We start from the raw sequence: 18,729 nt of genomic DNA, 5'->3' as shown, positions 1-18,729 counted from the left end.
TTATTCTGGGAGATGTGAAATGTTGGGGTTCGGCCAAGAGAGAATTCTTGAGGCATCTTCGGTCCCGTGGGCGGAAAGAGCCGCACTGGGGTTGTGAGGAGTGAGTGATTACATACTTTCAAGTTGGGAGGGGATTAGGGATAGTAAGTCTCTAAGGAGTTTGGAAGCAAGGTTTCCCGGACCTTGAGGGGCTAGCTGTAGTTAGGTCATTTATTGCCGTCTAGTAAACCCTCCGTCATGAGACCCTTCGGATGTGTATCAGTGGTCCCTATGCTTGGAGGATGATTGCTAACACATATCTTGGGTTGGGGGCAGCGGTGGGGGAGGTGGGGAGATAAAGGAAGTTTCCAAAGGAGTTTTTACGGATCCTAGAGGTCAGGCTAATGTTAAGCCAGGGTTACCTTCTGCCTCTAGCAAAGTGTTAACACGGAGGCAGTTAGATTCCTGGAGGAAGGTCACTCACACTGTCTCAAGGACTTGTCAGTGGGCTGTAAGTTACAAAGGAGTTTAACTATTTTTTCCTTGGCCTTTGCTCTCCACCTCAGGAAAGACCCCCACTAGAGGGAAAAAACAACCTTAGCTTGAAGACAGCTAGGCCTCCTGGATCCGGTAAGCCTTCTTTAGCATATGAAAGTCGTTTTAGAAATTTCTGCTCGTCTTTACCTCCCCCAGCTCCCAAGGATATAATCAGTTGCTCTTCACAATTGCAGTGCAGCTGTTTCTGCCCTTGGGTCCTTTCCCCATGCTTTAATAAAACCACCTTTTTGCACCGAAGATGTCTCAAGCATTCCTTCTTGGCTGTTGGCTCCGGACCCATTTCCCACGTCAGTTAAGGGAATGACAAAAATTTATCCTGAAGCCCCAGGGCCTCGAGTCCTTTCAGCTCAAAATAATAACCCGCATGTCAAAGCACATTCTTGGGGGTCGTGTCCTGAACCCCTTCAGCAGTCTGTTGGCATTTATTTTGATTGCTGGCTGACGAGACTTAGTTCCATGATCCTAGCTTGTGCTTTCTGTTCGATTTTCAAAGTGCTTTTTATTATTTCTCTTTCCTTCTTTTTATATCTGGATGGCTTGAGAATTTCTCAAATTTTATTTTTTCTCTACTGTTGCAACTTCGGAAATGATACAATCTACACACACACACACACACACACACACACACACACACGCTTTCAGCAATTGACCTGAATGTGTTAATATCAAGGCGGTGCCTGGGTGGCTCCGTCTGATGAGCATATGGCTCTTGATTTCGGCTGAGGTCATGTTCCCAGGGTCATGGGATCGAGCCCAGTATTGGGCTATCCATGCTGAGTATCCACGCTTAGCAAGGAGCCTGCTTCCCCCCCCCCCGCCCCTCTCCCCAGCTTGTACACTCTCTCAAAGAAAAAAATGTATATATAAATATTAATAATTAAATTCTAAAGCAGATCAACATTTCTACTTTATTCTGATAAAAGTAAAAGGACTTTAGAACGCTATAAACACAAGCTTCCCTTCCTGTCTTTTGAATTTTTTCTGATGCTTATTTCTTTTCCATTTTATTGTCTTCTAATACTTTAATTCTACATTTTGATTCCTCCAATTAAACATAATTGTTATTGTTTTAGGCAGTCAGTGTTGGTTGAAATTTACCAACGTATTTACTGGCTTCTTTGCTCAATTAATTGTTTTTTCCACTTGAGTTTTTTCCTCCTTCCCCACCTTCCACTGGAAATATCAAATGCTATTTTGGTGGTTTAAAAATTACAGATTTCCATTTGAAAATCTTCCACCATTTTGGTGAGTACTCCTAACTTAATTAAGATGCATACTTGTAATTTTCCCCTCATAAGTTCCTTTTTCTAAAATTTACAAAAGTTTGTTTTTATTTTTTATATTCTAGTACAGTTAACATACAGTATAAGATCTCCCCTTAAGGTTCTTTTTTTTTTTTTTTAACATTTATTTATTTTTGAGACAGAGAGAGACAGAGCATGAATGGGGGAGGGTCAGAGAGAGGGAGACACAGAATCTGAAACAGGCTCCAGGCTCTGAGCTGTCAGCACAGAGCCCGACGCGGGGCTCGAACTCACGGACCGCGAGATCATGACCTGAGCCGAAGTCGGCCGGCTGCTTAACCGACTGAGCCATCCAGGCGCCCCTCCCCTTAAGGTTTTTAACCTTATCAATAGTTGTATTTGCTGCCAGCCTTGGCATGCCCTTGCCTTCCTCTAAGGCCAGCATGACAGGGGCTCAGTATTTGTTGGAATCCTGTTTAAGCAGCAGAAATAATATTTGCGTAATATGTTTGATAGTGCTTGGCAAATTAACTCAGTACAGTTTGGAATGAAGCAGCACAGGGAAAAGGATAATTTGCCAAATACTTACTTGGAATTCTGGTGTCCTTGTGTCCCAGGCCAGGCATTTTGGTGACCCTGTCTTCCAATGACACGCAGTATAACCTGTACTCAGTGGCCTTATTCACATGGTACAATTGTCAGCATTTGGACTGTACTGAATTGGATGGCAAATGGTAAAGGAAACCAAAAGAGGGAAGCCCATCATGATTCTACACACCAGTGGGTCTAACTGGCCGGGGAGGGGGCGGGGCTGGGGGTGGGGAACCTAGGTCAGAACTGAATCAGTATGCTTTGCTCCTATAATGAAATCCAACTGAATAGTTCTTAGAAAATTATTGAAAAGACTGGATTAAATAGTATTGGTGGAGAATAGAAAAGCTCCGTGTGACAAGATCGCAATCAAAAGGAAATTGGGATCGTCAGCTTATTGAATGCTGAGGAATCTGGGCTGATAGCCAAGTATATCGGGATTCTTCCTCTTGCTTTCTCTCAGCTCCCTCGATTTTCACATCTTCGGTTTTTAATAACCAATAATGTTTGCCTCATATCCAAGCCACGGAGAAATGAGTATCAATAAGCCCTATTCAGCCACCCAGAGGACTTTCTGAGCCCTGAAGGACTGATTTCCGCCCCTCCTCGTCTCCGTAATCCTTTGTTCAGTGCGGCCTCACCCCCAGTCTGGATTCCCCATTGCCCAGCAGCAAGGGAACTGCCAAAGCAACCCACCTCTCCCTGGGGACGCTGGGTACCCTCTCACCTAGGGCCATGCAAGGGCCGTCACCGTGCCCGTCCCTCATTTCAGTGTTCAGAGGACTACCCTCTCCCATTTTCCTTCGGCCTCGGGGCTCCCTTTGATGCCACAGCAACAGGACATATGACCCCACAGGGTTTTCTTATACTTCTAGAAAAAAGCATAAGTACTTTCCATCTGTAGGCGCAGCCGTCTAATGCTGTCCTCGTAGGGAAAACATTTCAGATGCTTTGGGTCACCCTCATGTTTTTTCTCTATTTCTTCTATTCATTTACTTACGTTCTTTCTTTGTTTCTTCTATCTGTCATCTATTTGTCTAATCTATCGATTCTTTTCCCTTTCCTTCTTTTCTTTCATTCTTCTTTCTCCTTTTCTCTCTTTGCTTCAGTCTTTTTGGTTTCATATATTAATTTTCTTCCCAATAACAAATAATAAAATCTTCACGTTCATTGCTGTTTCAGTTGTGTTCAGCAAGCATGTTAGCAAACCTTCATGTAGGCAACATACGTTCGTCATCATCAATCTTAATTTGTGTATGTGGAAAATCAAGCTCAGAAAGGCTACGGAACTTACCAAAGGCCCAGATTCATCAGCAAACCCAGGCATAAGCAACGGCAGAGACCTTGATCCCAAGGCTGAGAGGTCTACTCCTGATCTCTGTCTCTACAACGGTACACTATTTTGCCATGCAGGCAATACTTTAAGAACCAACTGGTGGGGGTGCCTGGGTGGCGCAGTCGGTTAAGCGGCCGACTTCAGCCAGGTCACGGTCTCGCGGTCCGGGAGTTCGAGCCCCGCGTCGGGCTCTGGGCTGATGGCTCAGAGCCTGGAGCCTGTTTCCGATTCTGTGTCTCCCTCTCTCTCTGCCCCTCCCCCGTTCACGCTCTGTCTCTCTCTGTCCCAAAAATAAATAAACGTTGAAAAAAAAAAAAAAAGACATTAAAGAACCAACTGGTGGTAGACATTTTTAATGTCAGCATGTCAACTATATTTTGTAGTAACGTTTGTAAGATTTTCTACAGATGGCCCCATTATTTTAGATATCTTACGCCCAACTGTTTGAAACATAATGAGGAAGCTGATGTCAGCAAATGCATATATGAAACTTTTTTTTTTTATTATTACATGTCTGTCAACTACTACAAATTATTCATTGTGCTGCTTAAAGTTTCATTTAGGTTGAAAATTGAGTTTGGACGTCACAATCATTATGCTACTTAGAAATAGTAGTTGAGGCCATTCTGCCGTATGCTTACATGTCATTTTCCATCTACGGGCATAGTTTCGCAGAAAACTCAGCACACACTGACTATAAGACGTTCGCAGTCAGATTGAGCTTGCTTCCATGTTGGCACCTCTAGGGTTACATTATTAAAAACAAATTTTGTGATGATAGGATCCATTCTAGAATTTTCCTTCTCCCCCATCTACCATATCATGTCCGATAGCTTTCAATTTTTTTTTTTAAAGTTTATTTCTTTTTGAGAGCCAGTGAGCGAGCAGGGGAGGGATAGAGAGAGAGAGGGAGAGAGGGAATCCCAAGCAGGCTCTGTACTATCAGCATAGAGCCTGATGCAGGGCTCGAACTCACAAAACAATGAGATCATGACCCTAGCCGAAATCAAGACTTGGACACTTAACCCACTGAGCCACCCAAGTGCCCCTAGCTTTTAATTTCTGTCTCTCCAGTTCATCCTCCCCTCTGCATCCTGTCTGCTATTACCCCATCCTGGGCCTCATTGTCTCTCTCTGGGACTACCAAAACAGTCACCTAACTGGTCTCCTGGTTTCTAGGATTGTACCCCTCCAGTGTGATCTCCACATGCTAACCTGAAGACTTTTTGAAAACTAGAGCTGATCTAGTCTGCCTTTTGCTTAAAAGCAATCAAGTTTTCATAACAATCCCCCCAAAAATAAACCCAAGGTCCTGAGCATGACCTACAAGGCTCTTAAGATATGTCCCAGACTTTCATATGTTTCAGCCCTTCTGTATACCAACTGTACGGAATGCCATTCTCAGCTCTTCTCCCTGAGAGACTCCTAGAGTTTAAGCATCTTCTTTTTGACATATTCCCTGGTATTTCCAAGTTGAGTTGACCACTTGTTATACTTTGTCTATCCCATAATTTACAGTTAGCTATTCTAGGAAACACTGTACTCAGTACCATTTATTGATCACCAGTGGACTGTGAGCTCCTCCGAAGCAAATTGGCTTATTGGCCCCTTTACCTAGAACCAAGCACAGAATCTTGGGTATCCGTTAACTATTACTAATGCTTATTGAATTGAAAGAAAAAGGGAGTCTAACACAGAATTTAGAATAAAACGTGAGCTGACCTTAGTGAAACCAATGAAAATGTCACCCCAAACCACTAACGCTCTCTTACACCTCCCCGTTCTCTCTTCCTCTTTATCATCCCTGCCACTTGCCCAATTTCAATTCTCATCATCTCTCACTTGGGTTCTTAAAGCCAAGTTGAGTGCCTAGATGACAATTGGTGATCGGAGTTCGTTGCATGTTAAATGGGCACAAAGTATTTTCAATATATACTATAACATGGTGAGATTACAGGTGAAGTCGATATGGAAATACAGGTTATATAAATCTATATAAATATGGTATATACCATCTAGATATGCCAACTATATGTTATATATATCAAACTCTTGTGAGAAATCCACTTTGTTGTACAGAGTAAAATTAATCCTGAAATATTCTGAAGTGTAGGATATACCTTCCAATATAGCTCAAATTCAGGCTTGTTATTAATTTTATATAAATCATTTTATCTCACCTACACCATATCCTGTAGACAAAGTACTATCTCAGAAATCCAAGGAAGTGGTTGCTGCAGGACATTAGATAGAATAAAAGTTTCATTTGTAAATGGACATTTTAATCATGGACACCTGGCATACACTAAAACATTTCTACCCTTTTCTCTTAAACCTTGTACAAGATGATTAATGCTATCAAATGAAATTTTAATCATTGGTTTACCAACTGATATTTGTCAAGAAATTCGTTAGGGTAGATACTCAGGTAGGTTTTGTGCTATAACAGAAATGAAACTACATTGGCCTCTGCCACCTTAGAATCTATAGTCTAGGGTTGCCTCGGTGGCTCTGTCAGTCGAGCATCACTTCGGCTCAGGTCATGATCTCACGGTTCATGGGTTTGAGCCCCACATGGGGCTCTCTGCTGTCAGCACAGAGCCCGCTTTGGATCCTCTGTCCCCCCCTCTCTCTGCCCCTTTCCTGCTCACGCTCTCTCTCTTTCAAAATAAATAAATAAACTTAAAAAAAAAGGCATTAAAAAAAAGAACCTGTGGTCTGGAGTGTAGGCTAACAGTAAATAAACTGTTCAATAACAAATTATGAAAAATTTTATGATGGAGAAGTTCAGAGGGTTATGGATGTATGTAACATCTCTGAACCCGAGTTTTCTCAGCTATAAATATTTAGAGTACTTTTGAAATAATAACAATTGTAATAATACCAATTGCTACTTATAGAACTCCCTTCTAGCTTTCTGTTTACTGTTCACAAATATTTTCATATCATTAATACATTTATTCTTTCAACAAATATTTTTTGAATTTCTACTCCACATCAGGGACTCTGCTAAGAACAGTGAATATAATGGTAAAGCCTCACTTCACATATTAATTAAATAATCATATGAGTATGATGAGTGTTACAGAGAAGATATTCCCTGCCATCACAGAATATGAGGTGTTTTAAAGGATAATATTGAGTAAAAAGGGCAATCACAAAATAATGTGATAATTTAACATTAGTGACTTTCATAATGAAAGGTTTAAAAATACTTCCTGGGACACCTGGGTGGCTCAGTCGGTTGAAAGTCCCACTCTTGGTTTTGGCTCAGGTCATGGTTTCGTGACCTGGGGGGTCGGGTCCCCCCGTAGGGCTCTGCGCTGACAGCTCAGAGCCTATGTGGGACTTTCTCTCTCCCTTTCTCTCTTTCCCTCCCCTGCTCGTGCTCTCTGTCTCTCAAGATAAATAAACTTAAAAACAACTGATTTTAAAAATAAGTAAAAAAAAAATACTTGCTAATAAGAATAAGTTTTTCCTTTCATTATTTATTATGTAAGCACTGCATGATTCCCTGAAAATCCTGTATGTTCTAAAAATCCCTTTCCCAATTAAAAGTTCCATTGCAGCTGCTTACATAACTCAGGTAGCTATCTGATGGAAAGTGGTTCGATCAGATTAATTTAGACTATGGTATGAACACATCAATTTTCAGCACTTCCAGAGATAATTGTATAATAAAATCATTAATTTATACTTTCTTACCGCACATCTAGTGGTGATCGGTGTGGCTAAGAACATTTTAGGAGTCAGGAGAACCCCTAAGAACCCCCGAATTATGCCCAGAAGATAATCACCTTTTCTGCCTGCACAGGAGGGCGCTTTAAAAGGAGGGAAATCAATACCAACGAAATTCACATTATATATTTAGTTTTAGGTACATTTTTCCATTGTATCCTAGGTTCACCCCCAACTCCATGTCTACCATTATAGTTCTGCCCAATCAGAAATGATGACTGTGAAGAACATTGGAAGATCCACAAAGGGCAATCACATTGAAACATTTCAAGATCCACAAAGAAAAATGCAATTTATAATCCCTAGGTGCTATTCAACTGCTTTGGAACAAGTTCAACAACAATGGCTGAAATATTACTGGGTTTTAGAGTAACTCTCGGCTAACCAAAAAAAATTTAAGCCAAACACCTGATTCCCCACACAGCCTAGATAATTGGGGCTTTATGCTACAATAACATAAACATTATAAGCATTATTTCCCTCCTCTGTTTCCTTGTTCTAAAACCCCCGGCAAAAGTCTTTGTGGTAGCTCTCAGAAATGTTTCTTGAATTTTATCCCATCTCAATGGCTCTTATCTAAATTGTCTTGGCTGATATTGTTGTCTTAAATGGTGATATTGTGTCCCACGCATTTTTGTCATTTCAATTGTGGCCTGGTCTTTTTGTGTACTGAGTTTAAAAAGTTAAACTCTCCACATCATATCAGAGCTGATAATATCAGGTTGGCAATTAAAATACTGGCATTCTTTCACATTAAATGTAATTTGTCCATTTGGGACTGTTTTGAAAACCTCAACGAGGGATGAATAAGACTTCCGTTGCTATGAAAGAGCAGTGTTCGATAAGTTAACAATTTAGGATGCCTCGCATTTTATCAGTAAATCTGGTCAGCTGTGGCTGCCAAGGAGCTAGCACTTCGTGTTCTTTTCCCCTAGTACAGACTGAAGAGCTGCTTTTACCTTCAAAGGCAAAAATTGGACCAAAAATTGTACGAATCAAGTGAGAAATGTTCTTTAATTTTAGCACAGACTGAGAATTATTGTCCTGGAGGATGAAAATGGTGGTTTTCAATTTGACATCTTTCAATTCTGTCTTGGCATGCTTTCTTAATACTTAATAATGACGGCACAATTGTGGATATTTTTTTTTTTTAAGATTTTATTTTCGTAAGTAATCTCTACACCCAATGTGGGGCTCGAACCTACAACCCCAAAATCAAGAGTCTCATGCTTTACCAACTGAGCCAGCCAGACACCCCTTTTGTGGATTTTTTTTAATCTTTAAAAAAAAAATTTTAATGTTTATTTAATTTTGAGAGAGAGAGAGAGAGAGAGAGTGTGAGTGGGGGAGGGGCAGGGAGTAGGAGACACAAAAACCAGAGCAGGCTCCAGGCTCTGAGCTGTCAGCACAGAGCCTGACATGGGGCTCGATCTCACGAACCACGAGATCATGACCTGAGCCAAAGTCAACCGCTTAACTGACTGAGCCACCCAGGCTCCCCCTTTTGTGGATATTATTAATCTTAGTAAGTACCTAAGAATTTGATAGAGTTCCTTTATGGAGCTTAAAGGTTTTGAGTATTTTAGGCAGCTCTTCATATCAATTTAAATATCTGGAAGCCTAACATATAAAAGTTATTTTTTCTAGGTCAAAGCAAATTATTTTAATAAGTTCTTTTTAAAGTATATATAGTATGCTATGTGTACTCCCCAGCTATTGATACAATAATAAAAATTACACTAACGGTCTACTTTTCTGATTTTTAATGTCTTTGATGCTATGTGAACATTTTTGGAAACTGGAAAAGGTTATAAAGATGAATATTATTAATGCTATTATTACTATTAGCCAAAGAATAGTCATATGCAATATACCCTTTTTCAGCTTGATATGTTTTCATCCTGAAAGTAATATCTTCCTCTTGCTCTCTGATATGCATGGATATAATTAGCCAAAAAAAAAAAAAAAAAAAAAAAACAAGTGTCCAATACTTATTCTTGCAAGGTATTGCAGGTAAAACAGATTAATCAGACATAGGCCCTGCCCTCAGGAAGCTCATAGGAAAGCAGTGTAGTGCCGTGGACTCAAACAGACGTGGAATTTGAATTTAGATCCCATCAATTGTTAGACAAGTGACCTTGGACAGTTAACATCTAAGATGAGCTTGTCTGCCTCTCTGTAAAATTGTAATAATATTTCCTTTCTGAGAGAGTTATTGTGATAATCTGACCATGGATATGAAGCCCACCCCCTCCTACACAATAAATGCTCAGTCACTAAGAGCTAGTTGTTGTTGTTGTTGTTGTTGTTGTTGTTGTTGTTGTTTGACCTCTCTTCCTCCTCTTCCACTTCCCTCTCTTCCTCCTCTTTTTGTTCTGCAAGCGGGGAGACAGGGATGCCAGAGAAAGAAGGGGAAATGGGACGGGATCACAGATGACCTTTCTATGGAGATGATTTATCAAAATTGTGTAGATTTGAACACATGATCACGGAGGGAAGGACGTTCCAGATGTAAGGAACGTTGTGCAAAAACGCCTAGCGTCACTGACTCCAATTTCACTCAGAAAGCCAGTGTGAGTTCCATCTATCAAACCAAATATCATGTCAGCGGCAGTAATTCTTCTGTGTTCGTTGGGGGAGAGGTTTGAGGGAATGTTTCGGTTGTCTTTTGACTCTCTGTTGAGCACAACCAGTTACTTAAATCAAAGAACTCAATTTCACCAGCCATCAATTCACTTTCTGGGAAAGACGGTCTCCGTACCTGCCAGGAACTGAGGTCAGAGCTAAAAGAATGATCAGCCAGATTTTGCTGTCCTCTACTTCTGGGATAATGTATAAGTTTTCAAACATCCATCACCGATGCCATGTTCTGTCTTCAAACATATTCTAGAGTATAGATTATGTAATGGTATCTCTATGTATCCGTGCTAATGTAGGAGTTATCTGCATTCCATCCCTGTTCTGATCTTGAGAACACTAAAAGGGATTTTATGGTTGATGTAACTATTTCTTTGAAGAATGAAATTCACTTGGCCCTGGGGCCTTGCCAACATCAAAGAGCTTGGTCCAAATGGTTACTTCAGTGTGACCAATATATGATTCATTTGTTTTCACCATCCTCCCTCCTGATTTGCCCCAATTGCTGAAATGGTGTGTGCGTGTCCCTTCATAAATTCATGAGCTTTCTTTGTAATATATTCTATCAGCGGGCCCTCGTTAAACTATTAGCTTCAAAGGTCTATAGAAGTGCATGAAATATAACATAAAATATTTAATAATGGTGATAAACTGCAAAATGGTGATTGCAAAATTGAGGCCATGCATCTCTGAAATAAAAAGAATATTATGACAGCGATACTCAAAATAATGCATGCTATTTTTAAAATAGGTAATGCAAAAAGGTGCTGAGGTGGAAAAAGTGTCCAATTAATTAGAAGATGAAACAAATATAGCCGAATACCTGCCTAGACCACGAGTATACTTTCTTTCTCCTTAAGTCACACTTTTTCCGGAGGAATATATTTTCTCCTTAGATTCCCCTCCCCATCACATTTGCATTTGGATGTTTTCCTGACCTTCATCCACTCTTTAAAGAAGCAGGTAGTCCAATTATTTAATTCTCCATTGAGACTTGGAGTAAATTTCACTTACGGATTCTGGATGGAGTGGAAGGTTTGTGGTTTTTTGTTTGTGTGTTTGCTTGTTTTTAAATTTTCCTCTTATAGAGGCTAGATTGCTGGATTTATAAACTTTGAATCCAGCGTCAGTTTCTGGCCCAAAGAAAATAAGTAAGCTTTAACCAAGTTTATACAAGTAGTAAGTGGCAGGGTTGACATTTGCACCAGCCTCCCAACACTGGATTCCTTTAGTTAGTTAGTTGGGTAGTTAGCTAGCTTGTTGTTTAGTTTTTATTTAAATTCCGCTTAGCTAACATACAGTGTAATACTAGTTCCAAGTGTATAATTTAGTGATTCCGCATGTCCACACAACACCCAGTGCTCATCACAACAAGTGCCCTCCTGACTCCCTATCATCTATCCCCATGTCCCCCCGCCCCCCGCCACCTCCCCTCTGGTAACCATCAGTGTGTTCTCTGTAGTTAAGAATCTGTTTCTTGGTTTCTTTTTCGTTTCTTTCCCTCCCTTTGCTCATTTGTTTTGCTTCATAAATTCCACGCATAAGTGAAATCATGTGGTATTCGTCTTTCTCTCACTTTGGCTCTCTAGCTCCATGATTTGGCTGCTGTGGAGAATGCTGCCGTAAACATCGAGGTGCACGTATCCCTTTGAAGTAGGACTTTTGCATTTTTTTTGAGTAAATACCTAAAAATGCAATTGCTGGGTCGTAGGGTAGTTCTATTTTGCACTTTTTGAGGAATCTCCATACTGTTTCCCAGACTGGCTGCCCAGTTGCATTCCCACCAACAGTGCGAGAGGGTTCCCCTTTCTCTGCATCCTCACCAACACCCGTTGTCTCTTGTGTTGTCGGTTTGAGCCATTCTGACAGGTGTGAGGTGATTTCTCGTTGTAGTTTTGATTTGCATTTCCCCTGACGATCGTTGATGTTGAGCATCTTTTCATGTGTTTGTTTGGCCATCTGGACGTCTTTTTTTGGAAAAATGCAAAGACTAGATTCTTAACCAAGATGCCTCACTGCCTCTCAGGATTAACTCTTTTCCTCTAGCCATTTATTGATGAATAGACTGTTTCCTTTTCTTCATTATCACAAACACGCATGTATATATGTCTGTGCGCACACGTAATATATGTTGTATTTGTTTGCCCTGGCTGCCAACACGAAATACAGACCTACTTCTTTTATTGCACTTCGTAGATACTCCATTTTTTTACAAAGTGAAGCTTTCGGACAAGCCTGCATCGAGCAAGTCCATTAACACGATTTTTCCAACAGCATTTACTCACTTTGTGTCTCACTGTCACCTTTTGATAATTCTCACAATATTTGAAACTTTTTCTGATTATTAATTTTGTCATGGTTGTCTGAGATCAGGGATTCTGCCTCACTGAAAGCCCAAATGATGGTTCACATTTTTTAGCATTCAAGTATTTTTCAATTAAGGTATGTACATTGTTTCTTCAGACAACACTATTGCATACTTAATAGACTATAGGACAGTGTCAACATAACTTTTATTTGCATTGGGAAATCAGACAATTCATTTGATTTGCATTATTGTGATATTGGCTTTATTGCAGTGGCCTAGATCTGAAACCGTAACATCTCCGAGGTATACTTGTACCACAGACTGGGCGACTTAAACACCAGAAATTTATTTTCTCACACTTTTGGAGGCTGGGAGTCGAAGGTCAGGGTGTGTCAGCCGATTTGCTTTCTCCCGAGGCCTTTTTCCTTGGCTTGCAGATGACTGCCTTCCCACAGCGTCCACAATTCCTCTTCTTTTAAGGGCAACAGGTCAGGTTGAATCAAGGCCCACCCTAATGGTCTCATTTTAACGTAATCACCCTCTTTTAAGGTCCTGCCTCCAAAAACAGCCACATCCTGATGATATGGAGGTTGAGACTTCAGCATGTGCATTTTGGGGGAAAACAATTCAGCCCATAAAGTTGCGATATACTGTGTTGTGGGTTTTTTGGGGTTTTTTAGGGGGGAGGTGGGGGAAGAGGGGAGACATTACCAGGTAGTGGAATTGGCGACTCTTGGGAAATCTACATCTTCAGTATTATTAGGTATCGGCAAATGACTCCTGAGATTGTTTCTACCAATTTGTTTTTTTATTTTTTTAAAAAAAATTTTTTTTTTCAACGTTTATTTATTTTTGGGACAGAGAGAGACAGAGCATGAACGGGGGAGGGGCAGAGAGAGAGAGAGACACAGAATCGGAAACAGGCTCCAGGCTCTGAGCCATCAGCCCAGAGCCCGACGCGGGGCTCGAACTCACGGACCGCGAGATCGTGACCTGGCTGAAGTCGGACGCTTAACCGACTGCGCCACCCAGGCGCCCCTGTTTCTACCAATTTGTATGCCTGCCAGCAGTGTTAGAGAGTCGGCTTTATTCATTCCCTCCTGAAAACTTGGCACTGTCCTACTTTTTAACAAATATATGCCTGCTTCCTAGATCCTTGGTCTTTCAGGTTTCTTCTCCTGTGAATTGCCTGTTCTTGGTCATTAACTCTGCTTCTACCAGCTCATTTGACTTTTTTCATTATTGCTTCATATTAACTCTTTATATATTGTGGATCTTCGGTACTTTCGGTTACAGACCTCTTTCTCAGTCAGTGCTTATCATTGGACTTGGGTTATGATGTCTTTTGTCTCACAGAAAATTTCAATTTTGGTATCCAATCATCAGTCTTTTATTCTGACTTGTACCTTTTGTATCTTGTTTATAGATCTCTCCCTGCTCAGGTTCACAAGTATGATACTCTACGTCTTCTCTTACGTTTATTTATTGATTTGTCTTCTTTTCAAGTTTCTCAAAATGAAGAGGTTGTGGTGTTATCTTTCAAATCTCATTTTGTGTCTCTACATCGATTGCAGATTGTTCCAGCATAAGTTGTTTTGTCATCCATCTTTTCACAGCTCATTTCCAATGCCATATACCAAATGCTCATGTAACAGCTAACAACCGTTACGTATTTTATGTAGTAGCCATTGCATTTACATTATATCCTATAGTCCTCACAACACTCGCATGAGAAAAGGGTTATCATTTCCACTGTACAAATAAACTGAGGGAAAGAAAGAGCAAATATTTCCCACAATGGCACAAAACCAGTAAGTGGAGGAGCCAGGATTTGAACCCAAGAGCAGTAGTGGTATTCGTTTGAATATCACTATTTAATGGCACGTCTTTTATATATGCAGTTAACAGTTTCTGGAGTTCATCTTCTTTTCCTTGGTTCATTTGATGATCTGTGTGACAAATCGTGCACTTTTAAAGATTTTCGCTCTTTTTTTTTACAGATTTTATTTGTTATTAAATGTTTATTTATTTCTTTTGAAAGAGAGAGCGTACCAGTGCATGCAAGCAGGGGAGGGGCAGAGGGAGAGGGAGAGCGAGAATTCCCAGCAAGCTCTGCGCTGTTATCACAGTGTCCAGCATGGGGCTCAACCTCAGGAACCATGAGATCATGACCTGAGCCAAAATCAAGAGTCGTCAAGAGTTGGGCGCTTAACTGACAGGGCCACCAAGGTGCCCCTAAAGATTTTATTTTTAAGTAATCTCTACACCCAGTGTGGGGCTCAAACTTAGAGTCCCAAGATCAAGAGTCACATGCTGCACCGACTGAGGCAGCCAGGTGCTCCTGATTTTTGCTCTTTATGTCTTCCTATTTGTTAGGGCAAGCCTTCCAATCTCATATATTATCTCCACAATTATGTCAATTATTCTTAGTATTTTACTGTTTTTAAACTCAGTTCTTAAGTTCCATTAAATCCTGTCTGGAATTTTGATGCAAGAACATTATATCCAACATAATTTTCTAGGGAATTAACATCAGTGTGAGATATGGAGACTTTTATTAACAAACATGCTAAAATCCTTATTTTTTTTTAATGTTTATTTTCGAGAGAGAGAGAGCATGAGCAGGGGAGGGGTAGGGAGGGAGACAGAGCATCCGCATTGACAACAGGGAGCCCAATGAGGACCTTAAACTCACGAACCATGAGATCATGACCTGAGCTGGAGTTGGACATCTAACCAACTGAGCCACCCAGGTGCCCCTAAAATCCTTATTTTTAAGGTCAATTTTTTAGGATGCCTTTTTTGCTAAGACTTTATCGTTTGCAGCAGTTTTAGGTCTACAACCCAGAGACTTCCCATCTCCCCCCTGCCCCCACTTGTGCATAGCCTCCCCCATTACCAACATCACTCACCAGAATAGTACATTTGTTTGTTTGTTTTAACCAAGGATGAACCCGCATTGACTCATCATAATCACTTCAAGTCTGTAGTTGACCTTAGGGTTCACTCTTAGTCTCGTACATTCCATGGGGCTTGCAAGGTCAAGTTTTATGTCCTTCACAAGAGTTGTACAATTTTCTCCATTAAAGTATTGCATATATTTTTCTAAATTTAATCCTAAAGAGTGTATTTTTTTATTGTTGCTTCTTGAATGGGCAATTTTTAATGACAATTCATTAAATTCATTAATCACTAATTGGTAGTTGAGGTATATGGAAATACAATTGACTGTCTTCTTGCATACAGCAAATGTAATACATTTGTTATTAATTCTAATAATTTGTATACATTTATTCCTAGATTTTCTTATAGACACTCAAGTCATTTATAAATTACTACCGTTTTCTTATGTCCTTTATAAGCATTATATCACATTTCTTTTTCTGGCCTTATTTAATGGACTATAATGTCCAAAACTGTAATGCATTGCAGTGATAATAGAAGGAATTCTTGAATTGATCCTGACTTGTAAATGGTAGCTTTTAAAGTTATAACACTAAATATGATGTTTGTTACAGCTTTCTCAAAGACACGATTTATTAAAGAAACTCTTACATTCCCGGTTCTCTAATAAGCTTATCATGAATACGCAGTGAATTTTAAATTCTAGTAATTGATTTTCTTTTTTTTTTTTTTAACGTTTTATTTTTGAGACAGAGAGAGACAGAGCATGAACGGGGGAGGGGCAGAGAGGGAGGGAGACACAGAATCGGAAGCAGACTCCAGGCTCTGAGCCATCAGCCCAGAGCCCGACGCGGGGCTCGAACTCACGGACTGCGAGATCGTGACCTGAGCTGAAGTCGGACTCTTAACAGACTGAGCCACCCAGGCGCCCCTAGTAATTGATTTTCTAATATGAAACTATCCTCATGATGCTGGGTTAAACATTACTTTATTATGATTCATCATATATTTTATTCATTGATTTCAATTTATCAATTGAAATTGATTGAAAATTGATTGAAATTGACTGGAATTGAAATTGAGGTTTATTATATACGTTCTAATTAATGAGATAGGCCTTTAATTTTTATTTATTGGACTGGCCCTGTCAAGTGTTACTGTCAAAGTTATTCCAGATCCTTTTCTTCTCTTGGTTCTCTGAAAGAATTTTGTCAGATTAGAATTGTCTGTTTCTTGAACATTTGTAAAAACAGAACTTTAAAGCTCCTTGAATCTTGTAATTATTTTGCAAGGGGTTATAGTATTTTTGGTGGAGTATTTTAACTACAGATTAAATATATATATATATATATTTTTTTTTTTTTTTTTTTTTTTTTTATTTTTTTTAATTTATTCAGGGGCGCCTGGGTGGCTCAATCGGTTGAGTGTCCGACTTTGGCTCGGGTCACGATCTCACAGCTTGTGAGTTCGGGCCCCGCGTCGGGCTCTGTGCTGACAGCTCGAAACCTGGAGCCTGCTTCGCATTCTGTGTCTCCCTCTCTCTCTGCCTCTAACCGACTCGCATTCTGTCTCTGTCTCTCTCAAAAACAAATAAACATTAAAAATTTTTTTTTTATTTACTCAGATTTTCTACTTTTTCTTATATTTGGTTGTTTATATTTTCTAGAAGTGCAGGCTTTGTAACTTTCAAATTTTTTGATTTTTTTAAAAGTTTATTTATTTACAGAGAGAGAGAGTGGGAGAGGGTCAGAGAGAGAGGGAGAGAGAGAATTCCAAGCGGGCTCTGCATTGTCAATGCAGAACCCAACACGGAGCTCAATCTCACAGACTGTGAGATCATGACCTGAGCTGAAACCAGGAATCAGACACTTAACCTCCTGAGCCACCCAGGAGCCCCTTGATGATTTTTATAATATTCTCGTGATAATATTCTAGCATATCTGCATTTGCTTCCACTTTTTTGGGCTAATGTTTATTTTTAATTTACTTTTTTCTAGAAATGTCTTCTCTGAAGTTTTCCATTTTTTCTTTTAAATGGTAGAGTCTTTGAGTTTTGCTGGTGCTCTCTATGGTTTCTAATCTCATTCTTTAATTCGTACTATGCATACTGTTCCTCCTTTCCACTTCATTTGTGTTTGTGGTTATTTCTCTTTTTCAGAACAGCACTTTTCTCAGTGTTTGTCCATTTCTTTAGGGAGAGAGAGAGAGCGAGCGAGCGAGCAGGCCAGCAGAAGGGCAGAGGGAGAGAGAGAAATTATCTTAAGCAGGCTCCAGGCTCAGCGTGGAGCCCGATGCAAGGCTCGATCTCACGACCCTGGATCATGACCTGAGCTGAAATCAAGAGTGGGACGCTCAACCTACTGAGCCACCCAGGTGCCCCCTGAGTGGCTTTTCAATCTTTCTTTTTTCCTAAAATACAAATTATCACTCGGTGCAACTTTGTACTGCATCCTACGTGTTTTAATATGTCGTGATTTCATCATCCCTTAGGTCTAAGTATTTTATAATTTCCATTTTCTTCCTGCTATCTTTATTATTCACATCTAATATTATCACATTGTGATAAAATGCAAAAACATGCTGTATCTGATGTAAATTCTCTGGGCATAATTGACCATCCCGGGTAGCCTGGAGTGTGCCAGTGTCCACAGGTGTTGGCTAAGGAGGCACTTTACTTCTTTAAGAACAAGTCTCTTTCTCTCTCTCTCTCTCTTGTTCATTCACTGCTAAATTGCATATTTACTAATTCCTAAAAGTTCATTTTTCGCCTGCTGTTTTATATATTTTCCTTCGCCACAAATTTCTTCTAATGTCTGATTCTGCAGTGAGGTATGAATCATGAAAGTATCATTGTAAATGCTCTTTTCTCTAGGTTGATATGAAGATAGGTTTCTAGCTTCCTAGAAGGATTGTTAATTATCCCTCATTTATTCAGTTATTTGGGCAGTAAATCATAACGCTCATTTCTCATCTGGGTGGGATGGGGGGTTGTATGACACTTGTAAGTAATGAGACACAGCTAATTTACTTGAAATGCCAGTTTTTTATTAGTCTGCTAAATCAGTTTAAAAAGCAACAACAACAATTCAGTTCCCTGCCCCCCATAGCCATGTGCCAAACTCTGTTGGGTCCAGATTAAACTTCTCAAGCAGCTCTCACAGGTGGAAATACAATGGTACACAAATGATTCTAATACGGTAGAAGTAAGGGAAATGTCCTAAGGATGGTAACTAGGTCTGACTTGTTCGCTTCTATGTGCCTTTGCTTAATGTAGCACCTGCCATTGCAGTGGCTAGCCAGTTAATATCTGTTCAATGAATGGCTGGACCTCAAAGAATATTATTACTACCTTTAATTATATGCAAAATTTTGTATACAGACGATCTCGAAGACCACATGTTCCAATAGTGATATGATCATTAAACAAAGAATCA

This window comes from Leopardus geoffroyi, chromosome X, assembly GCF_018350155.1.
Source record: "Leopardus geoffroyi isolate Oge1 chromosome X, O.geoffroyi_Oge1_pat1.0, whole genome shotgun sequence".
In the NCBI taxonomy this organism is placed as follows: Eukaryota; Metazoa; Chordata; class Mammalia; order Carnivora; family Felidae; genus Leopardus; species Leopardus geoffroyi.
This window is presented reverse-complemented; position numbering follows the sequence as displayed.